The sequence below is a fragment of the Eptatretus burgeri genome, chromosome 5 (genome assembly GCF_056783735.1).
Source record: "Eptatretus burgeri isolate ZD-2024b chromosome 5, Ebu_testis_v1, whole genome shotgun sequence".
NCBI lineage: Eukaryota > Metazoa > Chordata > Myxini > Myxiniformes > Myxinidae > Eptatretus > Eptatretus burgeri.
The window spans coordinates 72,835,329-72,848,579 of NC_140965.1; positions in this window are offsets into that span (position 1 = coordinate 72,835,329).

Here is a 13,251-nt window from a genome sequence, read left to right on the forward strand (position 1 = left end):
TATAAACCAATGGGAAATTTTGTGAATTACACATGGCTATTTCTCAAACAGTTTTGCACTTATTATATTGAAACTTATACTGTCTATTTATGCATGTAATATTAACATGTGTACAAAGTTTGATCGAAATTGACCCAAGGTAAAGGTCAGGGTCACCCAAAACATGAAAAAACACACATATAAAATACATATTTTTGTTTTACAACATATTTCAAACCTGATAACGGGATCGTAAAGCTGGTTGAAAAGCAATGTTCCGAGGTATTTTCAAATATTTTCTACGATCAGAATGAAGGCAACAAGCACTGATGATAAGTTGTTGAATGTCACATGGTGGCTTTAAATGAGTTGTGAAAATTTTCAATCTGCTGCCGTTACCATGACAACGCGTGCCTGATAATTGTTATTTGTGACGTCGCGTCATTTTATTAATGTACGAACAAATAAACACCACACATTCCATGACATTACAGCTTGGACCACCACACAGAAAGGTCAACTAATTCGCCAAGTGTCGTGCTAAGCACGATTTTTTTTATTTCTCTGTTTGCTTGTCCGCACAGAACTTTCGTGTTTTTCTCCGCAACCGCTTGTTGAATTGAGACGAAATTGTCACCATTGGTGCGACTACTCATGTAGAATGTTTTAATGATAATTATGACGTCATAGGTCACGTGGTATTGCAGCCATATTGGAAAAACTTTGGACCTCTATATCTCTGAAACCGCACCAAGCAAAAAATTAAAACTTGGCACATAGCAAGTACTCCTCATGGGGAATGAGCATGATTTTTATGACCATAGGTGCCTTCGTTATGACGACATAATTGCACATGTAGAACGCCACATCCGATTAGTATGAAAATTTTTGAGGGTCATCTTGGGATAAAATGGCCCACAGAAAGAAAAATGATGATGTTATCGATCACCTGATTCGGCAGCCATATTGTTTTTTATTTTATTTTTAAAAATCTCTGAAACAGCTCAACAAATCGACGCGAAATTTTATACATATGACCGTCTGTCCATGAGGAACAAAAGCATCACACATATGATGACATAGGTCACATGGTTTGGCAGCCAAATTGGATTTATCTGAAAGCCTATACAATATACACCACTCTAAAGACATCCTGGCGAGGGTTTGCAGTCTGTGATTGCTCTTTTTCTTGTTACCTTCGCAAACTTTGTTGTGAAGGTTATGTTTTGATCGCTGTGGATTTATTATTTATTTATTTGTGAATATGTGTGTTTGTTTGTTTGTTATTCGCATAACTCCAAAAGTATTGAACTGAATCGCCGCAAATTTGGTGGGATAATTGGTTATTATCCGAGGACCATTTGATTAGATTTTGGAAGCGATCGGGTCAAAGGTCGTCAAGGTCATGAAAAGGTCAAAATCGTCTTTTTACCATAGCGCGGTCAATTTGTATCCAATTTGCATGCAACTAATGCCAAAATGTTCAGAATTCAATGCCCCATCTTGTGATATGTGACATGACACAATGACGTAATAACCCTTATTAGCGGTTGGGAGTCAAAGGTCAGGGGGGTCACGACATTGCAAAATGTGCGGTTTTAGTCATAACACGGTCAATTCTTATCCGATTTGCATGAAACCAACACCAAAATGTTGACTGTTCTGTTCCCCACACTCTAATACCAATTACAAAATTAAGAGTACAAAGGTCAAGGTCGAGGTCATGAAAAGGTCAAAATCGTCATTTTGCCATAGTGCGGTCGATTTTTATCCAATTTGCATGCAACCAATGCCAAAATGTTGTGAATTCAATGCCCAATCTTGTGATATACGATATTACACAGGAAATTTAATGTTTTTAAGCCATCATAACACATATGAGATGTCAGATGTGGTATGGGATTAAATACCCTCACAATCAACGGTTTCTGGGGGGGGGGGCAAAATGTCGCGTTGGCGAAGGTATGCGCTCTACTGAGTGCCTGTTCTAGTTCAAAATGTATTGGGCCCAATATGTTCTGGTGGATCAGGCATTATGTGATGGAGGTATGCGCTCTACCAAGTGCCCTTCTAGTTGATACTGCAGTTGTTGAATTGTACTCTTTGTGTAATTTTGATTGTTTCGTCGTGGGTTTTGCTGGACTGTTGCGTTTGTTTTTGTCATCAATTTTTTTTATTGCAAAGGCATTTGTAAATTTGTACATGGTGGCAACATTGTGTTTGGTGGCTTCGCCAAAGCATTCCACAGAGTGGGAATTCGTTTCCTTTTTCCCTTTTATCAGATTGAGTGAATACCTCTGATAACCTTAAACAAGCAGTGAGACTTGCTTTTAATCGTATCACCCCACGAATGCTCCGGTAAATGTCCCACAGAACGTGCGGCACAAAATTATTCTCTGTTATGACAATGATGGAGCACAAACAGATCCACTAGACACTTAAGGCTTGTGTCATACGCTGTAAAATGTGTAATAAAGTAAAAGAGTATGACAAATGTATGTGCTATAACTTGTAGAACCCTTCAGTGTTGTCAGCTAATATGATAAAAGGCAATGTCACAATTTTTACAAGGGGTGACGAGACATTGTGGCCACCCTGTACAATATTTTATCTGAAGAATGTGAGCTTTGTTTGACATTGCAATTTTCCGTTTTTTTGTGGACACATAATAAACTAGGGCACTCGGTAGAGCCCATACCGCAGCCACATAATGCCTGATCCAGGAGAACATATCGGGACCAATACATTTTTGAAGTCTCATGCGATATATCGTTTTTGGCCCGATTTCTCAATGGTGAAGAATCACTTTCGGAATTAAATAATTTTTCCAGATCCCGATTCGGATCTTCACCAAAATCGAATTAATTCGTCGTGGTCAAACACACAACCTGTCCACCAAGTTTCATCTGAATCTGTGCACAACTTTTTGAGATATCATGCTGTTTATCGTTTTTGGCCCAATCTCTCAATGGGGAAGAATCACTTAATAAAATTCCAGGAGCCGTATCTGGATCTTCACCAAAATCTCATCAGTTTGACCTTGTCAAACACTGAACCTGCTAGAGAAGAGAAGAGGAAGCTTCTTGTGACTCCGGTCCCAGACTCATTACCCTTGCCGAAGGAGAGGGTATTGCATTTGGGTCCATTTATTTGTGACTTGCAAAATCTAAGATTTTTCAATTATATTGGTCAGTCCATTTTGTTATTCTGACTGTTTGTCTGTTTTTCGCCTACAATTTTCAACCGATCTTCACGAAACTTCACTACATGGTAGAGTCTGTCACAAGCAACAAGTCTATTGTTTTTGAGGTCAAAAGGTCAACATTGGCCAAAGGTGAACACATTTGTCAAATTTCTAAAATCCTCAATTTTCATCCAATTCACTTGAAATTTGAAGAGGATTTATATTTCAGGTCATTGAATTCAACTTGCCAATTATTTTTGAGGTCCACATAGGCCAAAAGGTCAACATTTTGGCTGGATTTCTAAAATTGTCACTTTTCATCTGATTGACTTGAAATTTGAAGAGGAGTTACTTATTTGGCTATTGAAATCAACCACCAATTATTTTTAAGGTCAAATTTGTTTTTTAGATTTTTCAAGTGTTGTGCTCTGCACGACGTCTTCTTGGCTGTTTGTTTGTTTGTCCACATAGAACTTAAGTGATTTTCTCTGCAACCTCTTGTCGGATTGAGACGAAATTTTCACCATTGGTGCGAGTACTCATGAAGAATGTTTCAATGATAATTATGACATCCTAGGTCACGTGATGTGGCAGCCATGTTGGAAAAACGGAAAAACTCTGGACCTCTATCTCTGAAACCGCACCAAGGAAAAAATTAAAACTTGGCACACAGCAAGTCCTCCTCGTGGGGGATGAGTGTGATTTTTTTTATGACATCATAGTGCCTTCCTTATGATGTCATAATTTCACATGTGAAACGCCACGTGATTCTGCAGCCATATTGTTGTTTTTTAACCTTCAAACATCTTCTCTTAACTGGCTGAACAGATCGAGGCGAAACTTTACTCGTATGACTGCCGATCCATGAGGATCAAAAGGTTCATACATAAGAGGTCATAAGTCACATGGTTTGGCAGCAACATGAATTTAACCAAAAACCTATATAAAAAACAAATCTTTTTCTCCTGAATGGCTGGACAGATCAAGGGGAAACTTCATAAACATTTTCCCCAAGCCTTGGGTGTTCAAATTTGTTTAGCCATAATTGGAAGGTCACATGGTTTGGCAGCCATATTGGTTTAAAGAAAATATTAAATAATGTTTTCTCTGGAACTGCTTAATCAATTGATGTGAAACTTCACAATTATGATCTCGCACTGATGGGGAATAATTTCAACTTGATCGGACACATGGTCTGGCAGCCAGAATTATTAAATATTTTCATCTGGGTTCTTTTTTATTTATTTTATTTTTTGAATAAGACTCACTTGTCTGTGCCTGGATGAGTTTGAGGGTAGAGGAGTAGCTGCTGAAACCCAAATCCTATTCAGGTTCCTCTTGATGACGTCATCTTTGCTTTATGCTTGTTTGGGTTCCTTCTGATGACTCCAATGCAGGACTGTACTTATTTGGTTTTCCATTTGATTTGAATTGAATTAATTTTAATTCCATTCTGAATTCAATTGAGTAATAATTAAAAAAAACATCGTGGGTCACGGTCAGGTGTCCGATCAAAGTGGGGTTGCATCAAAGCGGGACGTCTTGTTACTCGGTCATCACTGCCAGCAGTTATAAAGTGGCCGTTTTAATTATGTTTCATTAATTACGTAACACACCAGTACACAAACACTACACAACATACACCACACAAAACAATGTCTAATTGCTCTTTTTTCTTGTTTTATCAATGTAGGCTTGCCTCTCGCCACATCTTTACAGCTTTTAACCCTATGTGAGCCATCAAAACGGAGTGAGAATTGGTGGCTGGTCCAGCTTTATGGAACATTTCCGAGGGATGAGTGGGTGGTCGAAATTGATGAAAAATCCGTGACGTAATATGTGGACGACCCTTCATCTTGCAAATTGTGCACTCATGAAGCTCGCGATCATCATGAAAACCACACTCATTCGGTTCTCATGCTTGATGGTCAAAGATGGAAATAAACGATTGCATAACACAAATAGACCACTTTCGGCTGGAGTGGTATACTAAAGGAGCAGAGCGTGGACGGCCCGCGTGTGCTCCATGTATCATGTGCCGGTATTCATACGGAATGGCACATCACTCTCACTCAACTGTTCCATATTTCTCAGTTGCAGATGCAATATGGATAGCATCATATTAATTGCTCGGGTTAGGTAAGGGCATTTAGTTATTTGCAGCGTTTTGCATATTCCCATACAATCTGTGCGAGAATTGCATGAAACGCTCCCTGTACCTGCCTGGGTGGTTGAGTTCACGTTGCTAGGTTACGAGTACGCCCATGATGCCTCGATGCGCAGCTCCGGATGATTTTTCACGGTTCACCCGAGCCGGTCCTGCTCTGCTCCATTTTGCCTGGGTGTTAAGACGCAAAGCATTCTTTTATAGTTGACAGGGACGATTAAAGGCGGAAGAAAAACAGCTTGATTGACCTTTGCTTGCATTTCATATTACTGAATTCACAATCCCCAGTTTCCTGAGGTGTGTGTGTGTGTGTGTGTGTGTGTGTGTGTGTGTGTGTGTGTGTGTGTGTGTGTGTGTGTGTGTGTGTGTGTGTGTGTGTGTGTGTGTGTGTGTGTGTGTGTGTGTGTGTGTGTGTGTGTGTGTGTGTGTGTGTGTTGTGGGGCAAGAAAGATCCACCCCCAAAATGATTTAACCTCGTTGCACACACGATGTGTGGGATATGTGGATGTACTACTACTTTTTTGAGGGCCCCAATTATTGTGGGATCGGCAGCAAACGTTTGTGGCCCAAGCCTTTCACGACGAAGTGGTAGACCAGAGGGTTGGATGTTCAACGGAATGTGATGCGGATTTGGAATTTATTCAAGGTGATGGTGATAACTCAGCTACTTTGGAAAAAATATGCCGAGGGATCTTTAAAGTCCACCAACTACCATGAGTGCTGGCAGATGGGTCATCCGGCTAAGCTTCCTTCGTCCTACATGACAAACACCCAAGGTGAATGTTGTTGCGGGGATGAATTCCATATTGGCTCTGGCATTGCCCGGGGAAATTCAATGAAATATGTATTTAAATATTTCCTGCATGACAAATTGGGGAATGTTGACCTTGTGGTTTTGTATGAATTACCAATATTGGCCGTTGCAAAATGCATTTAGACCGCTTTCCCTTATTAACCTCCGCCATCTTCGAAGATGGATGGAGGTTACTGTTTTCACCCCTTTCTGCTTGTTTGTTTGTGAACAGTATTACGGAAAAACTCCTCGACGGATTTCGACGAAACTTGGTGGGGGGGTTAGGTATGGTCCAAGGATCATGCCATTAAATTTTGGACTTGGATTGAGTTTTTTGATTGATTGGATTTTGGACCCCCCCCCCCAAAAAAATTGAGAATTTTTTTTTTTGCATTTCTACATGTTTTAAGTGATTTCCAACCCCCCCCCAAAAAAATTGCTACTCCCCCCCCCCAAAATAGAGAAATTTATTTGTTTTTTTTGCATTTCTACATGTTTTAAATGATTTCCAACCCTCCCCCCCAAAAAAAGAATTTTCTTTGTTTTTTTTGCATTTCTACAGGTTTTAAGTGCTTTCCAACCCCCCCCCAAAAAAATTGTTGGAGAATTTTTTTTTTGCATTTCTACATGTTTTTAGTGATTTCCAACCCCCCCCAAAAAAAATTGTGCCCCCCCCAAAAAAAATTGTGAGAGAAAAAAACTTTTTTGCATTTCTGCATGTTTTAAGTGATTTCCAGCCCCCCCCCCAAAATTTAGAGAAATTTTTTTTTGCATTTCTACATGTTTTAAGTGATTTCCAACCCCCAAATAATAATTGTTGGAGAAAAAAAAATTTGCAACTTTTTTTTCAACAATTTCGATTTCTTTTTTTTTGCATTTCTACATGTTTTAAGTGATTTCCAACCCCCCCCCCCCCCCCCCCCCAAAAAATGTTGGAGAAAAGAACTATAACTCTGTCAGCACTGTTGACATCATATTTAATGAATAAGATATAAGGTTCACTTGAGTGACCCAGCAGTATTGGCGGCGGAGGTTTTGCACTCTCCCGAGTGCTCCCCCTCTAGTTTTTTTTTAACTTGTTTTTATTAACCTCCGCCATCTTTGAAGATGGATGGAGGTTACTGTTTTCACCCCTTTCTGTTTGTTTCTTTGTGAACAGTATTACGGAAAAATTCCTCGACGGATTTTGACGAAACTTGGTGGGGGGGGGGTAGGTATGGTCCAAGGATCATGCCATTACATTTTGGACTTGGCTTCAAGCTCTTGGCTTGGCTTCCCCCCCCCCAAAAAAAATTGTTAGAGAAAATTTTTTTTTGCATTTCTACATGTTTTAAGTGATTTCCAACCCCCCCCCCAAAAAAATATTTTTTACCCCCCCCCCCAAAAATAAGAGAAATTTTTTTTTTGCATTTCTACATGTTTTGAGTGATTTCAACCTCCCCCAAAAAATTGTTAGAGAAAATTTTTTTTTTTGCATTTCGACATGTTTTAAGTGATTTCCAACCCCCACCCCCAAATAATTGTTACCCCCCCAAAAAAAAAAATAGAGAAAATTTTTTTTTGCATTTCTACATGTTTTAAGTGATTTCCCACCCCCCAAAAAAGTTATCCCCCCCAAAAAAAAATTCTTACAGAAAAAAACTTTTTTTTTTTGCATTTCTTCATATTTTAAGTGATTTCCAACCCCCCCAAAAAAATTGTTTGAGAAAAAAAATTTTTTTTTTTGCATTTTTACATGTTTTAAGTGATTTCCAACCCCCCCCCCCCCAAAAAATGAAAATTTTTTTTTGCATTTCTACATGTTTTAAGTGATTTCCAACCCCCCCCCAAAAAAAATTGGTAGAGAAAAAATTTTTGCAATTTTTTTTTCAACAAAATTTCGATTTTTTTTTGCATTTTTACATGTTTTAAGTGATTTCCACCCCCACCCCCCAAAAAAAAAAAGTTGGAGAAAAGAACTATAACTCTGTCAGCACTGTTGACATCATATTCAATGAATAAGATATAAGGTTCACTTGAGTGACCCAGCAGTATTGGCGGCAGAGGTTTTGCACTCTCCCAAGTGCTCCCCCTCTAGTTAATTTTATGTTTTTTTAAGTACAACAAATCACAACCTCAACATACGATCGTCACAAAACGTATTACAGTACTCAATCGCTCCTGGAAAAAACCCCAGACAGTGTATAAGCAACGTACTCACTCGAGGCCTGAACACGGAGGTGTTATAAACCTGTGTAAAGAAATCTTTTTTTTTCTAACAGATGCACGTATAAACACTATGATAATTAAATTGTTGTTGTTGACAACAAATCACTACAACCTCAACGTACGATCTTCCTTATACATATTACTTGATCGCTTCCGGGAAAAAAGCAGGCAATGTCTTAGCACAAGACCTGATCGAGGCTTGAAGGCCAATTAACTGATTTTAATTTTTTTTTATTTTTTCAATTTTGTTTTTTATCCAAACATAGCCCTCGATCTCACTTTGGATGAAAGAGGGGGCCATGCAAAGTTTGGTTGCACTGGTTCCTGCATGGTCAATCAATCAATATGTCCCCGTCACTTATGACGACGGGTGACACTGTTGCCATCTGTGCCGTCTCTCGTGCTGCTGAGCTACCTTTGCAGCAACAGCAGCCTCCGCAATCAATGCACCCTTTCAAATAGCTGCTCTCCAGATTTGCCTTATTTGTGACAAGTCATGCCAGTTCCCCTCAATATTGAAGATCTTTAGGTCTTCCTTGATGACATCCTTCCAACGTTTACAGGGCCTGCCACGTGGGCGAGTTCCAATGGCGAGTTCACAAAAAAGTACTGTCTTTGGGAGACGATGGTCTGGCATACGGCACACGTGACCCAGCCACCTCAGGGTGCGAATGCCTAAACGAACAAACACACAGACAAACTTTCTTCTTTATATATTGGATGTATTGTTGTGGAAATGGCTCCTCAAGGTTAACATTGCTGAGTATAGTTCAGTTATATCCTTTGTCGGCTACATGTCTCAGCATAAGCATGAGGTAATTAATTGTGATATGAGATAAGCTTTGCTTGTGTAATAGATAGACGACATCTCCCCATCCTAATGTCTGTGTATAAAAATCCTGATCCTTTTGACCACATTTTAAATGTCCTTACATCTGTAAAACTGTCTGAATGTTCTTTTTTCGCATTTTGCTCGGCCTTGAGGCACTAGTTGGGCGAGAAAACAAAAGTTGCTCGTAGAGCCGGCCAAGCCATCTGTAGCTGTCAAGGTGAAGGGTCACGGACGCGTTTGGCCTGCCCACGGACGAGGCTGCAGGCCAATCCCCTGGAGGTCACTTCTGTGCACTTCTTCTTCACACTCGAGTCCTATATGCCAGCAGCTCTCGTGTGTCCATTCTCGCGAAGCTGTTCTTCTTGGTCTTGATCCTCTCTGCTTCTTCTTCAAACTCTTTCTCCGGCCAGCCAGGAGCTCTCGAATGTGTCCTTTTCTCTTGGCCCTTCTTCATGTTTCTGTTCAGAGTCCTTCTCCAGGCCGTCCCACCCATGGTGCGGCCGCAATAAAAATGAATACATTCCTTGCTTCCGGGCCCTACAGCACATTGTACTGCCGTCGCTGGCATACACTAGCCAGACAGATCGTGACGGCCTTTTCGCACACGTATCACACGTGTTCCTCTGTGATGGGAAGTTCTCACCTGGCCACACCCACAAAAAAGCGGTGTTTATGCATCCAACATTACCCTGACTATCCTGTCTATAAATTACATATGCTGCCTCCTCAGCGTCACGTGTCACAAAATGACTCACTCTGACAGATCCCTGTAACATGGCAATCTAACCTATTTGAGACACACGGACCACGATACACTTACCAAAGTCGAGCTTCGGATGCCCCCCTCCCTTTTTCCATGTAACAATATGTACAGGGAGATTCACAGGCAAATATTTACAGGCACTTATACATTCCCCTTATCCCCTAATCGACACCCGCACCCTCGGATCCTTATTCAGTCACTTATCAACTTCACATTAACATTGGTGCCAATTACGCTTCCGGTAGGAAAAAAGAGATTGGTTATGGGCAAGATAAGATGAGAGAAAGAAAGAAGATGAGGACGTGTTGTGCCCCTGTACACCTTGCACTTTTCTGGTTGAGCTAGCGCTGGTCAATGGTACTGCGACAGTAGATATTCCTATGACTGGACGTACGTATGCCCAATGCACCGCACCTCTCCATGCACTCAGCGATGAAATGTCCACGGCATGACTCCATGCAGGTTTCAGTGGGAAAACACTTGAGTTGTGCGAGACAAAGTGGGGGAGGGAAGGGGTGATTTGGGGAGGGTAACCATGGTTCGGAGAGCTGGGAGCAAGTGTGTGCAGCACTGTAGGCAGCAAGCAGATGATTTCTGCACATTAGGCAGCAAGCAAGCAATTGTGGAGTGTGTTGCATGCGCTGTATGTGGAGGAAATTAATGCGTACCAGGGTGTAGAAGCTGAAAAGAACATCTATCGGATATCTATCAATACACTCGCAACGCATATCTGCTCACATATACTTCAGACACTTATATAAACAATATACAACAAAACAACTTGATTTATTCTATGTGAGGACCTCTCTTTCCTCGCGGGGGTCCAAAACCGCAAAACGACCACCAATTCTCCCTTCAACCTCTCCTGAGGCTGCATTCAAATTCAAAAGGGAGGGGGACCGATCAGACAAGACAGCTCCCACCTTTTAGTCCAGGGCCTTACGGCCAAAAAAATGGGTTCTGTGTGCATTTAGTGGAATTTTTTTTCCAAAATATACCATGGAAGTCTGCACCATTCTTTTTGATAATACATTACATATTGGGAATTTTAATATCACCACTAAAGCCTTGAAAATAAGCAAATTTGTGTACAACCTAAAAACCGCAAAATTCCCATGACTTTAATACAAACAAGTCTGAAGACGACGATGGTTCACGAGCGGTATTTGATGATGTAGATTGTTTCAGAAGTCAAGGATGAGACAATGTGATAATGTTTGACCAAGTTATAAAAATAATCAACATGATGTGGTACGAGTGACAGGTTATAAGCTGCAAAATGTCGAAAACCCGGTTTCGTTCAACAACTTTCAAAATTTGACCTTTGCATAACCTTGAAAGGTCACAAAACAATGTTGTGGATATTAAAATAAGGAAACAGGATACATGCTATAGCTTATTGGAGTTAGTTCGTCGAAGAAGGTCGAAAACCCGGTTCGATTCCCACAACTTTGAAAATTTGACCTTTGCGACCTTTAAAGGTCAAGGATTATGACCTTTGGTGCAAAACTTCCTCTGGAACATTCCAGGAACAATATAGTGTCATATAGGCTAGATGGCATTTCGCACTCATCGGATTATCCATACTTTGATGAAATCAGCGTAAAAACAAACTTGAAGGGGGCGTCACGGGCAAGGTGTTCGAGATAGAGCAAAATGGTTTCAAGATTTTAGGTGGGGAATGACCTCAAGATAATGCATAAAAAATATTGTCATCCTGGCTCTCAAAGTTTTGGCGGTCGAATGATTTTTATGTCAAAATTCGAAATTTTCTAAGTTCGTGACCTTGTGACCTTGACCTTGGGACGAAAATGAAAAAAATCGAGCTCCATGTGGCTATGCAGGTGCCATTGGGCTAACCAAATACCGAAACCACTGCCAGATTCGACAACCCCTCGGAGAAGATGGATTTTTATGTCAAAATCGCAATTTTCTAAGTTCGTGACCTTGACCTTGGGACGAAAATGAAAAATCGAGCTCCGTGGGGCTATGCAGGTGCCATTGGGCGAACCAAATACCGAAACCACTGCCAGATTCGACAAACCCTTCGGAGAAGATGGATTTTTATGTCAAAATCGCAATTTTCTAAGTTCGTGACCTTGTGACCTTGACCTTGGGACGAAAATGAAAAATCGAGCTCCGTGGGGCTATGTAGGTGTCATTGGGCGAACCAAATACCGAAAGCACTGCCAGATTCGACAAACCCCTCGGAGAAGATGGATTTTTATGTCAAAATCACAATACCGAAAGCACTGCCAGATTCGACAAACCCCTCGGAGAAGATGGATTTTTATGTCAAAATCACAATTTTCTAAGTTCGTGACCTTGACCTTGGGATGAAAATGAAAAGTCGAGCTCCGTGGGGCTATGCAGGTGCCATTGGGCTAACCAAATACCGAAACCCCTGGCAGATTCGACAAACCCCCTAGGAGAAGAATCAAATTGAAATTGGCTACCCCCTAAAAACACAATTCGCAATTTTCTAAGTTCGTGGCCTTGACCTTGGGACGAAAATGAAAAATCGAGCTCTGTGGGGCTATGCAGGTGCCATTGGGCTAACCAAATACCGAAACCCCTGCCAGATTCGACAAACCTCTCAGAGAAGAAAATTTTTTATGTCAAAATTCGCAATTTTCTAAGTTCGTGACCTTGATCTTGGGACGAAAATGAAAAATCGAGCTCCGTGGGGCTATGCAGGTGCCATTGGGCTAACCAAATACCGAAACCCGTCAGATTCGACAAACCCCCAAGGAGAAGATGCAAATTGAAATCGGCTACCCCCTAAAAACACACGTTTTTTGGGCGTGGCTCCACCCATAATGGGCGCACCACGCCTATTTTCAGGAAAACACAACTAGATCATGATATAAACTTCCCACCAATTTTTTTTCAGGATCGGATCAAAACCCATGGAGCTATGCTCGGGACAGACAGACAGACAGACACACACACAACAAGAACGAATATTGTGGTCACTTATTTTTTTCGTTAACCAATATGAACCCCTCATCAACGTTTACTAGGTTAATTTACTCCTAAATGCCAACTTAAACACATGTATATTTTCTTATCGAATACATTTTTCATTGTGATGCAGGTGTACAGTATGCGGTGCCAAATACGGTGAATGAAGCGAGCAAGATGGAGCACTTTGCCACTGCAATATCCACCAAAAAGCCCAACTGAATGTAGACTACAAACAATGCCTCATCCACCAGAGAGAGAGAGAGAGAGAGAGAGAGAGAGAGAGAGAGAGAGAGAGAGAGAGAGAGAGAGAGAGAGAGAGAGAGAGAGAGAGAGAGAGAGAGAGAGAGAGAGAGAGAGA